The following is a 17,466-nucleotide window of genomic DNA, read 5'->3' on the forward strand; positions in this document are numbered from 1 at the left end:
CATAGTCGAGTGCCCATATACCCGTCATACATCCTCCATCCCATAGTCCCGTGCCCATATACCCATCACACATCCTCCATCCCATAGTCCCATGCCCATATACCCATCATACATATCCTCCATCCCATAGTCCCGTGCCCATATACCCATCATACATATCCGCCATCCCATAGTCCCGTGCCCATATACCCTTCATACATATCCGCCATCCCATAGTCCCGTGCCCATATACCCGTCATACATATCCGCCATCCCATAGTCCCGTGCCCATATACCCGTCATACATATCCGCCATCCCATAGTCCCGTGCCCATATACCCGTCATACATATCCTCCATCCCATAGTCCCGTGCCCATATACCCATCATACATATCCTCCATCCCATAGTCCCGTGCCCATATACCCATCATACATATCCTCCATCCCATAGTCCAGTGCCCATATACCCATCATACATATCCTCCATCCCATAGTCCAGTGCCCATATACCCATCACACATCCTCCATCCCATAGTCCCGTGCCCATATACCCGTCATACATATCCTCCATCCCATATACCCATCACACATCCTCTATCCCATAGTAAACCATTATGACATCATAATGAGCGGCGGGACTTGCAATCTATGATGACATCAGCGTTGCCATGGCAACTATGACATCATAATGAGGGGCGGGGCTTGATACACACACACTTTTTCCCCATTATGTAGATAGGGGCAAAATTGTTTGGTGAATTGGAACGTGAGGGGTTAATATTTCACCTCATAACATAGCCTAGGACACTCTGGGGGCCAGACGTGTGACTGTGCCAAATTTTGTGGCTGTAGCTGCGACGGTGCGGATGCCAATCCCGGACACACACACACACACACACACACACACACACACACACACTTGAGCTTTATATATTCGATATAAAAAATAAACTACCCTGAATAACAAGTAATCATGTTCAAATAAATGTTTAAAAAAAGGTCTTGAGTAAGACACCAGGGTCTCTTGTACCACCTATTGTAGGGTAGCATCCCAAGAAGTCCTTATTAACCATTTAACCATTTGAACCTTGCCACATGACTTAATACATGAGGCCAAACCAAAACGGAAGAGCCTCCATTTTATAGAAATCCGTTTTGGGATTCTTGGTCCTCGGTGCAAAAAAAAAAAAAAAAAATAGTGTCTGGGTGATTAAGACTTTAATGGAGACCTAGGGGGTAAAGTTTTTTCTTTAGTGTAGGGAGACTTAAAGGCCAGATTATACTTCCTGGGAAAAGATCTGAAAATGGCATTTTCCAAAAACCGGAGACCCTCTACTGATTGCTCTAAGCAATCCTAGAACTAAATATTCACCCCCTTGATTTTTTTTATATTTTTTTTAATTTTCTTATGAAGAAGATATTTGCATATTTTTCTCCCATGTAGCATAGCCTGATCTAAAAGTCTCCCTACACAGAAACTTTTTTTTTTTTCCCCCTGAGAATGCAGTTAGATAAGGTTTATGGGAAATAAAATCCTAAAAGTCCTGGTCAAAATCCCTGATAACCACATACAGAATGAATAAAAGATATATAATTTTCTTTTTACAACCTCATAGATTCATCCTTTTTTATTTAATTCCAAGTCAACAGTCTCCATTCTTCTGTAGAGAGCAGTACCGAGTATCCATGTGAACATCTGGGGAGAGATAAAAAAGGTATTTAGTTTAGCAACAGAATTAAAAAGGTAGTCTGTGTGTTAAAAAAACAAAAAAAAAACTAGATAAAAAAAAAATACAAAATCAACAAAATAGTGGTCATTGTCCTGATGAAGCTTCTAGCTCTAGAAAAAGACCTGTCACTCGAGAGAAACAGGATGGCAAGATTTATTTTTTTTAAATTGAAAAGTTGCCTGTTTTTCAAGTCCTCACCCAGTTGCTGTTTTTCGTCTTTGAAGGCCTAAATTGACAAGGAAAGCCTCGTAAAAGATCATGATAAAAATATTAATTTTGTTTTCTTTCTTGATGATTCAGGCAAGACGCAGTTTATTTTTATGGAAACTGTTCTTTGTTTTTTTTTGTGTGTGTTTTTTTTAACTAGTACTCCGATGTGCTGTCGCCTGTTCGCGTGACACGGGGAAAATTAAGGCGGAAGGTGTCATCTCCCACCTGCACCCACTGTAAGATCGAGAACAATGGGGGCTCCGGAGCGGAGTATTGTTCTGCTTTTTGCTCATTGTGTGAACGCTCGCCTGTGTACACACACTCCCGACGCCTTTCTCCTCTTGGAAGAAACACCTTAAAGTTTTATTTTTTAAGCTAATGAAAGTGTTTTTGCTCTTTTTTCACTCGTGCATGATGAATCCAGATGTTTGGGTCTTGCACAAAGTATTGATTGGCAGTGAAGTCCGTCCTACGCGCTGGTGCACTTTGATCAGCCTTTTTTTCCTCTTTGGCTCGTGGATTAAAGAACCTTGAGTGCCAGTGGCTTCTGATCAAACAATAGATGTTTGCTTACAAACTGGCATCTACCTTGTGTGCGCAAAAGAAAAATTATATAACTTCCCTCTGTGTCTGCAGTAAAAAGACAAAGCGTACCAATGGCTTTATAGTAAGGAACTTCCGTAGTTGAGCTCTGTTCACATGTTGCGTTTTTGCTGCATTTTTTTAATGCAGATTATTTAACGGCTGCTTTTTCCTGCACCAGCAAAAGCTATGAGATTTCAGAAATCTTATGCACACGCTTCCTTTTTTTTTTCACTGACTGAATTGGAAAACTGCAGTTTTTTTTCCAAATCTGAAGCATTTTTATTTATTTCTTTTTATTTTTTCATTGTAGAAAGCCAAAAAACCCCCCGTAACCATGCATTTTTTTTTTTGGGGGGGCGATTTTGTTGGATAAAACTTTCACTTAATTAAAAATGTACTGTAGACAAATGACCCATGTAATCTGCACCAAAGAAAGCTGCAAAAACCTCCTTTTGTAAGCAGAGATCAGGTTTTGCCTGCAAAAAAAATAAATAAATAAATAAATGTCCTAAATTGTGTGGGAAAAGATTCAGTATATGGCCGGGGTCACACTTGCGAGTGTGATGCGAGAAACTCGTGCATGTATTTACCCGGTGGGACCGGAGTGTGCGGCTGCATGTATTTACCCGGTGGGACCGGAGTGTGCGGCTGCATGTATTTACCCGGTGGGACCGGAGTGTGCGGCTGCATGTATTTACCCGGTGGGACCGGAGTGTGCGGCTGCATGTATTTACCCGGTGGGACCGGAGTGTGCGGCTGCATGTATTTACCCGGTGGGACCGGAGTGTGCGGCTGCATGTATTTACCCGGTGGGACCGGAGTGTGCGGCTGCATGTATTTACCCGGTGGGACCGGAGTGTGCGGCTGCATGTATTTACCCGGTGGGACCGGAGTGTGCGGCTGCATGTATTTACCCGGTGGGACCGGAGTGTGCGGCTGCATGTATTTACCCGGTGGGACCGGAGTGTGCGGCTGCATGTATTTACCCGGTGGGACCGGAGTGTGCGGCTGCATGTATTTACCCGGTGGGACCGGAGTGTGCGGCTGCATGTATTTACCCGGTGGGACCGGAGTGTGCGGCTGCATGTATTTACCCGGTGGGACCGGAGTGTGCGGCTGCATGTATTTACCCGGTGGGACCGGAGTGTGCGGCTGCATGTATTTACCCGGTGGGACCGGAGTGTGCGGCTGCATGTATTTACCCGGTGGGACCGGAGTGTGCGGCTGCATGTATTTACCCGGTGGGACCGGAGTGTGCGGCTGCATGTATTTACCCGGTGGGACCGGAGTGTGCGGCTGCATGTATTTACCCGGTGGGACCGGAGTGTGCGGCTGCATGTATTTACCCGGTGGGACCGGAGTGTGCGGCTGCATGTATTTACCCGGTGGGACCGGAGTGTGCGGCTGCATGTATTTACCCGGTGGGACCGGAGTGTGCGGCTGCATGTATTTACCCGGTGGGACCGGAGTGTGCGGCTGCATGTATTTACCCGGTGGGACTGGAGTGTGCGGCTGCATGTATTTACCCGGTGGGACTGTGAGTGTGCGGCTGTTGTGAACTCATTTTCGGGTTTACCTCTGGCTTCTGGTGCTGACAGAGGAGTCGTGAGTTCTCTATCTGGACTCCCTCTGTTGGTGACAAGAGGTAATGAAGCTGATCTAAATGGCAGAGACCTGCCACCTGAGGAGGAGGACTGCGACTGGACATCAGGAGTCTCTGATTGGATTTAAGGCAGCCGACTCCCTATTTTCTTGCTGGTGATTTCTCCTGCCTAGGGCTTCTGGTTTCCAGTTTGGTTCCTGCCTGCTCAAGCTAAGTTTTGCTCTGCTATTGTTCATTTGAGTTTCTGTCTGGTTTCCTTAGTTTTTTGTGTTCAGCCAGCCCCGGCTGGGGCTGTGCTGAATTCCCATTTTTGTCTCTGATTATTTCAGTTGTTTTTTGTCCCTGATCAGTTGATCTCTTTTGCTCTGTCTTCAGAATATACCTGAGTGCTGATATAGGGAATTGTAGTCTAGCGACTTCAGGGCTTTTTTCTATCAGACATGTTGGACATCTTTTTGGCAGGGTTTTTGCGTGATTGCAGACCGAGCAGCTTTCCTTTCCTATCCTTTCTAGTTAGTGTGGCCCCATCGTTTGCTCAGCCTATCTTTCTATCTATGTTTGTGTTTTCATCTTGTTTCACCGACAATATATGTTGGGGGCTGTCTATTGCTTTGGGGTCTGCTCTGGGGCAGTTTAGATTTTCCCTTTTCTTTCTTTAGGCTTATTTAGTTCTCTGGCCGTGACGAGGCGTCTAGGACCATCGTAGGTACGCTCCGCGGCTACTGCTAGTTGTGTGGATAGGATCAGGGGTCTGCAATCCGCTACTTACCAACCTCTCCGGTTTTCTGGGCTTAGCTTGCTTTTTGTTTTTCCTCCTCTGTGACTCATTCATAACAGAATCACCAGCCATACCGCAGATTCTAGGGTACTCAAAAGCAGGAAAGAATTGTAAACAAAAAAATTAGAATTTTTTTTTTTATATGTATATTTTTTCCTCTTTATCTCTGAGGCCGTAGGAGGATTTTTTTTTTTTCTTCTTAATGGAGATTAAGCAATTGTCTGATTGTGTGGAGCAGCTCACTGCTGAAGTGCGGGGAATTTCTGCCTATCTCGCTCGTTCACATGCTGTTGAACCAAAGATCCCTACTCCTGATGTGTTTTTTGGGGATCGGTCTAAATTTTTGAATTTTAAGAATAATTGTAAATTATTTCTTGCTTTGAAGCCTAACTCTTCGGGGAGCTCTGCGCAGCAGGTTAAAATTGTCATCTCTTTGCTGCGCGGCGATCCCCAGGAGTGGGCGTTTTCTTTGACACCTGAAGATCCTATTCTGACTAATGTGGATGCATTTTTTCAAGCCTTGGGGTTGTTATATGATGAACCTAATGCTATTGATCAAGCTGAGAAAGCCCTATTGGCATTGAACCAGGGTCAGGATCCTGCAGAGTTATACTGTCAAAAATTCCGAAAGTGGGCGGTCCTCGGCAGCTCTCTTGAGGAAGGGTTTGTCAGAAACCTTAAAAGATACTATGGTGGGATTTCCTGTTCCCTCTGGTCTTGACGATTCTATGTCATTAGCCATTCAAGTTGATCGGCGTTTACGTGAACGCAAAACTACACGAGAGGTGTTGCCACCTCTTGGAAAATGTCTGAACCTATGCAGTGTGATAGAGTTTTGCCTAGGGCGCAACGTCAGGAGTTTAGAAGGCGTAGTAAGCTGTGTTTTTTCTGTGGAGATGCCTCTCATATTATTTCTGTCTGCCCTAAATGAGAGAAACGTTTTGCAAACACATTTGCTGTGGGCAGTGTACAACCTAAGTTTCTTCTGGCAATTACTCTGATCTGCTCCTTATCCACATTTTCCGCGAAGGCTTTTGTGGATTCAGGAGCGGCCTTGAATCTGATGGACTTGGATTTTGCTAAACGTTGTGGTTTTCCTATGACACCTCTGCGGACGCCTATTCCTTTGAGGGGTATTGATGCTACTCCTTTGGCAAAGAATAAACCTCAGTTTTGGACCCAGGTGATAATGCGGGTCGCCCCAGACCACCAAGAAAATTGCAGATTTTTGGTGTTGCATAATTTGTATGATACCATTGTTCTTGGTTTTCCCTGGTTGCAAATCCATAATCCAGTTTTGGATTTTAAATCTGTGTCTGTGGTGAGTTGGGGTTGTCGGTGTGCTCTTGGCAACACTCCTGTTTTCTCCACCTCTCCCCAGTCGCATGATGTTCCTGACTATTTGGCTGATTTTTATGATGTATTTAGTGAGAGTAAGTCTGCATCTTTGCCTCCTCATAGGAGTTATGACTGTGCAATTGAGTTGAGGCCTGGGTGTAAATTTACCAAGGGTCGACTTTTCAATTTATCTGTACCCGAGCATGAGGCTATGCGATCTTATATTAAGGAGTCGTTGGAGAAGGGTCATATTAGACCATCCTCTTCGCCCTTAGGTGCTGGGTTTTTTTTCGTGGCCAAGAAAGATGGTTCATTAAGGCCTTGTATTGACTATCGTTCCCTCAACAAAATTACGGTTAAATATCAGTATCCATTACCCCTGATTTCTGATTTATTCTCCAGAGTTAAAGGTGCTTGCTGGTTTACTAAGCTTGACCTCAGGGGGGCGTATAATCTTATTCGCATCAAGCATGGGGATGAATGGAAGATGTCGTTTAATACGCCGGAGGGACATTTTGAGTACCTGGTGATGCCTTTTGGGCTCACTAATGCCCCTTCTGTCTTCCAGTCCTTTATGAATGATATATTCTGGGACTTTGTGGATAAGTTTTTGATCATCTATCTGGATGATATTTTGATCTTTTCCAGGGATTGGGACTCTCATGTGGAACATGTTCGGACTGTGTTCCGGATTTTGAGGGAGAATTTCCCTGTATGTTAAGGGATCGAAATGCCTCTTTGGTGTACAGAGGATTTTCATTTTTGGGATTTATTTTGTCTCCGTCAACTGTTGAAATGGACCCGGCCAAGGTACAGGCCATTTATGATTGGGTTCAACCCACTTCTTTGAAGGCTCTCCAGAAGTTTTTGGGTTTTGCTAATTTTTATCGTAAATTTATAGCTAATTTTTCTGGTATTGCCAAACCACTGACTGATTTAACTAAGAAGGGTGCTGATGTGCTGAATTGGTCTTCAGAGGCTGTTTCGGCCTTTCAGGAGCTGAAGCGGAGGTTCACTTCTGCTCCAGTTTTACGACAACCTGATGTCTCACTTCCTTTTCAGGTAGAGGTAGAAGCTTCAGAGATTGGTGCAGGAGCTGTTTTGTCCCAAAAAGATCCGGTGACGTCTAAAATGAATCCCTGTGCCTTCTTTTGCCGAAAGTTCTCCCCATCTGAACGCAACTATGATGTGGGGAATCTGGAGTTGTTGGCCATGAATTGGGCATTTGTAGACTGTAGACATTGGTTGGAGGGAGCTAAACATCAAGTTGTGGTCCTCACTGGCCACAAGAATTTGATTTACCTTGAGTTGGCCAAACGCTTGAATCCTAGACAGGCTAGGTGGGCCTTGTTTTTTCGCGTTTTGATTTTGTGGTCTCCTTTCTTCCAGGCACTAAGAATGTTAAGGCAGACGCCCTTTCTAGGAGTTTCTTTGCTGATTCTCCTATTGTGACCAAGCCTACTACCATCTTAGGTGAGGGGGTAGTTATTTCTGCCATCTTGCCCGATTTGAGACGTGTTCTGGAAGAATTTCAGGAGGACAAACCTGAGCGTTGTCCTATGGGAAAGTTGTATGTTCCTGACCAGTGGAGGAAAAAAGTGATGTTTGAAGTTCACTGCTCCGCATTGTCTGGTCATCCAGGTATTTTTGGTACCAGAGATTTGGTGAGTCGGTCTTTTTGGTGGCCCGCCTTACCTTGTGATGTCAGGAATTTTGTGCAGTCCTGTGGGACTTGTTCCCGGTCTAAACCCTGTTCTCGCTCTAGTGGGTTGTTGATGCCCTTGCCGGTGCCCAAGATGCCATGGACCCATATTTCAATGAATTTTATTTCTGATCTTCCTGTCTCTCAGAGAATGACTGTTATCTGGGTGATTTGTGATAGATTCTCTAAGATGGTCCATCTTGTACCACTCCCAAAGTTGCCATTTTCCTCAGAGTTGGTACCCTTGTTTTTACAACAGGTGGTTCGGTTGCATGGGATTCCTGAGAACATTGTATCGGACAGAGGAGTTCAGTTTGTTTCCAGATTCTGGAAAGCTTTTTGTTCCAAGCTGGGAATTCAGTTGTCCTTCTCCTCTGCGTTTCACCCTCAGACCAATGGGCAGATGGAGAGAACAAACCAGACTTTGGAGTCCTATTTGAGATGTTTTATATCTGCTGATCAGGATGATTGGGTCTCATTTTTGCCCTTGGCCGAATTCGCTTTAAATAATAGAGCTAGTTCTGCCACCTTGATGTCGCCCTTTTTCTGTAACTTTGGGTTTTATCCTCGATTTTCTTCAGGGCAAGTGGAATCTTCAGCCTGCCCAGGTGTTGAAACTGTGGTAGAGAGAATGCAGCAGATTTGGGACCAAGTGGTGGATAAGTTGTCTCTCTCCCAGGAAAAGGCCCAGTGGTTTTCCAACCAGCATAGGACCATTGGTCCCCGGTTTAAAGTGGGTGATGTGGTTTGGTTGTCATCTAAGAATATCACTATGAAGGTGGCTTCTCCAAAGTTCGAGCCAAGATTTATTGGACCGTACAAGTTTTTGGGGATTCTTAATCCGGTTTCTTTTCGATTGGCTCTTCCTGTTACGAGATTCATAACGTGTTTCATAAGTCGCTGTTGAAGAGGTTTGTTGAGCCAGTAGTTCCTATGGCGGCACCTCCTGACCCTGTATTGGTTAAAGGTAATGTGGAATATGAGGTAGAGAAAATACTGGATTCTCGTCTGGCTAGACGGATACTCCTGTATTTGCTTAAGTGGAAGGGCTATGGCCAGGAGGACAATTCTTGGGTCTCTGCCTCTGATATTCATGCCGATAGATTGGTTCGTCCTTTTCATCGGGCCCATCCTGATCGGCCTGGTGGCGTGGATGAGGGTTCGGTGACCCCTCCTAAAGGGGAGGGTACTGTTGTGAACTCATTTTTGGGTTTACCTCTGGCTTCTGGTGAGGGGGATGGAGCTGGCTGTGCTGACAGAGGAGTCATGAGTTCTCTATCTGGACTCCCTCTGTTGGTGACAAGAGGTAATGAAGCTGATCTAAATGGTAGAGACCTGCCACCTGAGGAGGAGGACTGCGATTGGACATCAGGAGTCTCTGATTGGATTTAAGGCAGCCGACTCCCTATTTTCTTGCTGGTGATTTCTCCTGCCTGGGGCTTCTGGTTTCCAGTTTGGTTCCTGCCTTCTCAAGCTAAGTTTTGCTCTGCTATTGTTCATTTGAGTTTCTGTCTGGTTTCCTTAGTTTTTTGTGTTCTGCCAGCCTCGGCTGGGGCTGTGCTGAATTCCCATTTTTGTCTCTGATTATTTCAGTTTGTTTTGTCCCTGATCAGTTGATCTCTTTTCCTCTGTCTTCAGAATATACCTGAGTGCTGATATAGGGAATTGAAGTCTAGCGACTTCAGGGCTTTTTTCTATCAGACGTGTTGGACATCTTTTTGACAGGGTTTTTGTGTGATTGCAGACAGCAGCTTTCCTTTCCTATCCTTTCTAGTTAGTGTGGCCCCATCATTTGCTCAGCCTATCTTTCTATCTGTGTTTGTGTTTTCATCTTGTTTCACCGACAATATATGTTGGGGGCTGTCTATTGCTTTGGGGTCTGCTCTGGTGCAGTTTAGATTTTTCCTTTTCTTTCTTTAGGCTTATTTAGTTCTCCGGCCGTGACGAGGCGTCTAGGACCATCGTAGGTACGCTCCGCGGCTACTGCTAGTTGTGTGGATAGGATCAGGGGTCTGCAATCCTCTACTTACCAACCTCTCCGGTTTTCTGGGCTTAGCTTGCTTTTCGTTTTTCCTCCTCGGTGACTCATTCATAACATGCGGCTGCATGTATTTACCCGGCGGGACTGGAGTGTGCGGCTGCATGTATTTACCCGGCGGGACTGGAGTGTGCGGCTGCATGTATTTACCCGGCGGGACTGGAGTGTGCGGCTGCATGTATTTACACGGCGGGACTGGCGTGTGCGGCTGCATGTTTTTACCCGGCGGAACTGGAGTGTGCGGCTGCATGTGTTTCTAGTCCGGTCCCGAGCGTCTGGTATTGATGCGCAAGTTTCTCGCATCACACTCACAAGTGTGACCCCCGGCCTTAGGGTCTGTGCACACAGTATTTTTGAGGTGGCTTTTTAAGATTGAAAAATCCATATAAAAATATGCAATCAAAAATTTGTGGTGTTTTTTACATTGAATTTTCAGCCCTTTAATTTTTTTTTATTATTTATTTATTTTCCTTTGCTCTTTTATTTCTTGAAGGAATTATTTCCAAGATTTTTTTTTTATTTTTATGTAAGTTTACAAAGTAAAATTTAATTAGAATATTATCAAAAGCCATTGCATTTATAGTACGGGCATGATTTTTATTAAATTCCCTATATGTGCTAGAGGTTAAAGGGTTTGGCAACGTGCCGTTTACCCACTGTTTTGCTGTAGGAGAAAACATCAGGAAAATGCCCGACTGTTCTTTACCTGAAGCTTCTTTTTGATTTTTTTTCTCTCATGCACTTTCCAAGCAGAATCCACCAATGAGGTGATGTACAGTAATTGAAGTTTTCTGTTTTTGTCCAGGAAGAAATAAAAAATACCCTTAATTGAATGGAACGGGTTTTTTTTTTTTTTTGAGTTGCCTGTTTTTCAAGTCATCACCCAGTTGCTGTTTTTCGTCTTTGAAGACCCGATTGATAAATATTAATTCCATTTCCTTCATGAAGGTTGAGGCAAGAAATTGCTTTTAGCTGTTTATTGTATAAAAACTTTTTTTTTTTTTTAAACTACTCCCAACAACCTCCTTTGATTTTTGCGTTCAAGTTAAATGTGGTGACGGAAGGTGCCATCTCCGCATCACTCCCTTATGGGCAGCAGCACAGAAGATAGAGATATATATATTATGCCATAGTGTACACTGTGTTCCAAATTATTATGCAAAAAATATTTCCTCCTATTTTCTGTAAATTACCTATAAGAATTGCAGTCATTGTTATTTTCCAGTCATCTAATATTCTAGTATAATTGCAATGTTTTTGAACAAACTGCCTATGAAAACAGTATATTTTTAAAAATAAGAAACACTCAAAATGCATGTTCCAAATTATTATGCACAGCAGAGTTTTCAACCTTTTTATTTTTATTTTGAACAAAAAAATGGTCAATTGTGAAATGATAAGCATTATCAGCTTATTACAAAATGAAATCAAACAGTTTTCAAGTCAAAACTTTATTCTAGGTGATGTTACATTTGCACATAGGACCCCTTGTTGGAAAGAAGCTTCTGAACTCTCTCGTCCATTGAATTTGTCAGTTTTTGGATGGTTTGTGCTTCAGTTGTTTTGCATGTGGACAGAATCCCCTCCCAGAGCTGTTGCTTAGATGTGAACTGCCTCCCGCCATCATAGACACACCTTGTGATGATGCTCCAGAGGTTCTCAATGGGGTTGAGGTCAGGGGAAGATGGTGGCCACACCATAAGTTTGTCCTCCCATAGCAGCCAGAGATGCAGATGTGTTATTTGCAGCATGAGACGGTGCATTATCATGCATGAAAATGATCTTGCTGCGGAAAGCACGGTTCTTCCTCTTGAACCATGGCAGGAAGTGCTGTTTTAGAAACTCCACATAGATTATGGAGTTCATCTTTACCCCTTCAGGGATCCTAAAGGGGCCGACAATCTCTCTCCCCATGATTCCAGCCCAAAACATTACTCCACTTCCTCCTTGTTGGCGTCGTAACCGTGTTTTCATGGGGTGTCCATCAACCAGCCATCCTCCACTCCATCCATCTGGACCATCGAGCGTTGCACGGCACTCATCGGTGAACAAAACAGTTTGGAAGTCAGTCTTCATGTATCGTTTGGCCCACTGGAGCCGTTTCTGCTTGTGTGCAGTGGATAGAGGTGGTCGACAGGATGGCTTACGCACAGCTGCAAACCTCTGAAGGACCCTGCATCTTGTTGTTCGGGGGGACGTTGGAGGCACCAGCAGCTTCAAAAACTTGTCTGCTGCTATGACAAGGCATTTTTGCAGCTGCTCTTTTAACCTGATGCAATTGCCTGTTGGAAAGAGTCCTCAATTTTTCCTTATCAGCACGCACACGTGTGTGCTGGGAATCAGCGACATACTTCTTGATTGTGCGATGATCACGATGAAGTGTCTTGGCAATGTTGATTGGAGTCATGCCGTGACATAAATACTCCACAATTTGTTGCTTCTCAGCAGCCGACACATCCTTTTTCTTTCCCATTTTGGCAAAAAATGTCGGCTGCTTAATAATGTGGAACAGCCTTCTTAAGTAGTCTTGCCTTTATTTGGACACACCTGCCAAACTAATTTGCACAGGTATCTGCAATTGCTTTCAGTGATATAAAGAGCCCTGACACACATCACCATCAATGAGTTTAAATGACAAACAAAAAAAATTCTAACCTTATCACTCCTAAACTCTTTTTGCATAATAATTTGGAACACAGTTTATATGCATTAATGTTTGTAGACATTTGTACTAATGACTGAGATTAGTGTTCGAGGAATAGAGGGGGTTGTCGTATAGTGGATTCAACTTCCAGCCCACCAGGTGTGCACTGAAAAAAAAAAAAAAAAAAAAAATTTAGATAGTTGTGAAATGTTGAACAATGCCCCATTGTTGGGTACAGAAATGAAGTAAATGTGGCTAACGTCGCTCTCTGCCGCGCTCTCATGTTTAATAGTACAGTTGTTGTCTGTCTCTTGGCTTTTTGCCTTCTTCCTTCTTTTTCCGCCTACTTTATTATTACTAGATAACTGCAAAAGCCTTTTTACCTGAGTCCACTATGGCTGCAAGAGGACATTTTCTTTTCCGTAGGAACAGATGTGCAGCTTGTATTCTTTTTGTAAAAATGCCTGAAGAAGGAGCCTCTTTGCCGAGAAAGCTGCACATATAATTTTTCTGGTTAGCCAATAAAGGTATCATTCCTAGAATACTTTTTGGCATTTTTGGGTATAAAAATATTAACATGCTAACGCGGTACCATATTATATATTTTTTTATTGTATATCATAGTACATGAATTAAGCAATATACAGTAAGAGGAGCTATTGTATCAACAAAGCCTACCTTTATAGTATGAACACTTAGAAACTTTATCAAATAAAAAAAAAAAATCACACTACTACTACGGCTTGATACTGTTTTACCCTAATAAGAATTATGTATATTATGTATAGTTTTCTTATAGGGTAAGTGATCAGTATCGCTTTGTTTCCTACAACAGAAGGTAGAGTCTCAAAGCAAATTCTAACAGTATGCTTCAATGGGAAGTCAAGCGTATTCCTTCTCATCATAGACACGCTACTGCTAATGATGTATACAGTTCTGATGGTATGAACTTGTAGTTGGCCATTTCTTGGAATGGTCAGGGTGTAACTTGTGCACAAGCAGGGTGGGATAACGCCACTAAATTTCTTCTTCTTCATTGTGAAAAAAGAAATTCAAACACACAACGGAGTCTTGTTCCAATGTCTCTAAAATGGCTTCTGAGCAGGAGTAGGTCTGAGGCCTCCTTCACCAGGGTGTGTACTATAAAGGTAGACCTTGTTGTTTCAATGGGTCCAATGGGCAATTGTCCAATCTCTTTTTAGTATTTAAAAAAAACCTTGAAGAACTTTGTTCAGAGAAACTGAATTGTTACCAAGCAAGAGGGAGGCCAGGAGACTGACCCAAGGGTCGTTTAAGAGGTGTTGAGAGAGGAACAGACACTGGGTGGCAAAACCTGGCGGACATAGTCTTATTTATCTCCTTTTCTTACAGCAGTGAGAGTGATGGGTTGCCTTATGCAGGAGATTGCCCTATGGCTAGACTCAAATTCATGGACAGGGGCGGCTGATCTCCTCTAGGACACATGTAGATTATTATTATTTTTTATTCTTTATAGTTTTTGTTGCAGCTGAATGAAATGAAGGGGATGATGGGGAGAAATTTGGCGTTCCTTTGTCCCTACCACAAATCCTGGAGGAAAGCGCTTGCCTTAACTTACAATCCAGAGTTACATTACCCCTGTTTTTTTGCGCTTTGTCTAAGGGGATCGTGCCTATTGTAGCTGAAAAATTTGACAGTTGCCTCACGCTTCAATAGAGAAACTGAAAATCTTAGTTAACGGCTGCCGCGCTGTAGTTTTGGCCACTGTAATACGTACAGCTAGCCTCTGCCCCCGTTACCAGCCCCGTTGTCACATTAGCGGCTTTGTGTGCCAAGTCCCATTGTGGTTTTTATTGGGGTTAGAACAAATAACGTCACTTAACGATCTTCGTTTATTGTTCTAAGCCGGTTCTAAAACTCGCCTGACGGGAAGATGGAGGTGGATCTCCCTCTCTTATAAGCTGTAGACTGTACGGGAACACACGACATATTAGTGAATTATTTTCCTGCACCTTTACATTTTGACTTCTCGATTCTGTCCCAATTCTAAAAAGTGACAAACTGAACTAATATCAAAAAGGACCCCATTGATAATTATGGCAGTGCAGGGGCCACATTGATTATTATGGTAGCACTGTTGCCCCATTGACTATTATGGCATCACAGGGACCCCATTGATTATTATAGCCGCAGCGGGACTCCATTGCTTTTTATGGCACCACAGGGACCCCATTGATTATTATGGCAGCGCAGGGACCCCATTGATTATTATGGCAGCGCAGAGACCCCATTGATATGGCAGCACGGGGACCCCATTGATTGTTATGGCAGCACGGGGACCCCATTGATTGTTATGGCAGCACGGGGACCCCATTGATATGGCAGCGCAGGGACCCCATTGATATGGCAGCGCAGGGACCCCATTGATATGGCAGCGCAGGGACCCCATTGATATGGCAGCGCGGGGACCCCATTGATATGGCAGCGCGGGGACCCCATTGATATGGCAGCGCGGGGACCCCATTGATATGGCAGCGCGGGGACCCCATTGATATGGCAGCGCGGGGACCCCATTGATATGGCAGCGCGGGGACCCCATTGATATGGCAGCGCGGGGACCCCATTGATATGGCAGCGCGGGGACCCCATTGATATGGCAGCGCGGGGACCCCATTGATATGGCAGCGCGGGGACCCCATTGATATGGCAGCGCGGGGACCCCATTGATATGGCAGCGCGGGGACCCAATTGATTATTATCTGTTCCATCTGGATTCCAATGTTCTTAAAACAGAAGACCAAACTCATCATTCAGATTTTTTTTTTCTGTTTTCCATTTCCAAAATGAATACCTAACGGAACCCAGATGGACTATCTTGTTTTCTACATCAGTTATGCAACAGATTCATTTTATATTTTATTTCAGTTTGTCTTTCTAAAAATGAGGCCATAAGAACGTCTGAGCAGAAATGGGCACGGCCTATACTAATTTGTACAATATTTTTGATTGAAAATTTTCTGCCATTTCCTCCTTTTGAATAGCTTGTATACTCCATTATGATCATCTAGTTACCAGGAAACCTGCCTAGTCTTTAGTGTGGTCCTGATGTCCTGTATAGTGACCAGCTTTTGACTCCCTATTTTGCCTTAGGTTTTAAAGCAAATTCATCACTTGGATCAACCCTCCTAAGCCGTTTGTATGGTCACGTAGGTCATGGGAAGCCGAATAAAATGATACCTTCATAGCAGCGATCCAATGTCTTATTCCAGAGAAATCCACTTTTTTCTTAATATTTAAATGAGTTTTTAAGATCTCTGGGCCAGACATAGATCTCCCTGAGAATCTGCCTCCATAACTTATTATAAATAAGAGGGGGGTGTTACCAGTGTGAGACATGTAATGACCCACAGTCAGCTCTCCTGATCTACATGTCTCACACTGGTAACTCTCCTTTTTATTTACAATAAGCTCTGGAGGCAGATTCTCAGGGAGATCTATGTCCCGCCCTTAGATCTTAACAGCTCATTTACATAATAAAAAAAGTGGATTTCTCTGGAATTAGACATCGGTTTGCAGATATCTAGATATAATTTTATTCATCTAACTATGACCTACATGCCCATGTGGTAGGATCAACCCTTCTAAGCTATCTGGCAGATTCCCTTTAAGTGCATTGCCGTCCTAATGACACAGTGCATTTGAAAGTCATGAGACCAATCGCAGCTGCTTCAAGTTCTACCCCCACAAAAGGAACTAATTTTTGTCTTCATATGACCTACAATAAATACACCTCACCCTATATTTAAGGTCAATGTTGTGGTTTTTTTTTTTTTTGTTTTTTTTTGTCTGCTTCCCGACCCTTGTTAGGTTGAAACCCCCAGATGACCTTTTATACAGTGATCCCTTACAGGTGGTTGGCCATTTCCCACTATGTGAAAACAGTCGTATCTTCGCTCACCTTGTATTCCTTTCTTTTGATGTGGGGCTGTTGCTAATACTTGGCGTTCTGTACACGGATGGAAAATGAAAAAATAAAGATTTTATTGTTACATTTGAAGGTTTTCTTTCCTTTTATAAACGATGTGAGTCATTAGACAGTATCCCCTCTGACCTTGTACATTCTTTTTTAATTTTTAGGGAAAAAAATAAAATTGTATAAATTGTCTCCAGAGATGGGCAGCCCCTTTTTAATACATCTTGGTCAAGTAGAACTGAGGACATTGAACCGCCTTATGACAATCGCTGTGGGTCCCAGCAGTTGGACTAGCACTGATCTAACACCGGAGGGCCGGGCTCACCAGAGGGAGGGCCGGGCTCACCAGAGGGAGGGCCGGGCTCACCAGAGGGAGGGCCGGGCTCACCAGAGGGAGGGCCGGGCTCACCAGAGGGAGGGCCGGGCTCACCAGAGGGAGGGCCGGGCTCACCAGAGGGAGGGCCGGGCTCACCTTGTGTTTTTAACAGGGAGGGAGCAGAAAGCTGCTGCCAAAAAATTACATCAGCCCTTCTCGATCAAGAGGCCACCATTCCCATCAGATGGGATGCCGGTCCCACTGTAAACAGCAGTTTCGGGCTACTTTTATCTAATGTATATTGAGGGCATTTAAATATTGAAACCCAAGCCCAGGCGATTGCTCCAAAAACAAACTACCATACATCAAAACAGTCCTGAATTGCAAGTTGTGTCGAATTATCCCAAATATTTTTCATTGCACACTACAAAAGAGTGACCAATTTGGGCGTTGTTTCAATGTTTTAGACAAGTTTTACGTTAATATTTTTGGCACAAACTTACATCTGCAAAAGATCCAAATTAATAATTTATTAATCCCTTTAATTACAGTTTAATTAATAACTTTATTACAGCTTGGTAAAATTTACG

At 43.6% G+C, this 17,466-nt stretch overlaps 1 protein-coding gene across 1 annotated transcript in view; it reads left to right on the forward strand.

The window, feature by feature from the left end:
* Positions 1–17,466, forward strand: part of LRP5 (LDL receptor related protein 5) — a 149,096-nt gene that overhangs the window by 30,030 nt on the left and 101,600 nt on the right. The gene's annotated exons all lie outside the window — the stretch shown is intronic.

Source organism: Dendrobates tinctorius, unplaced genomic scaffold, assembly GCF_039654945.1.
Source record: "Dendrobates tinctorius isolate UK_male_01 unplaced genomic scaffold, ASM3965494v1 ptg000384l, whole genome shotgun sequence".
Classification (NCBI taxonomy): domain Eukaryota; kingdom Metazoa; phylum Chordata; class Amphibia; order Anura; family Dendrobatidae; genus Dendrobates; species Dendrobates tinctorius.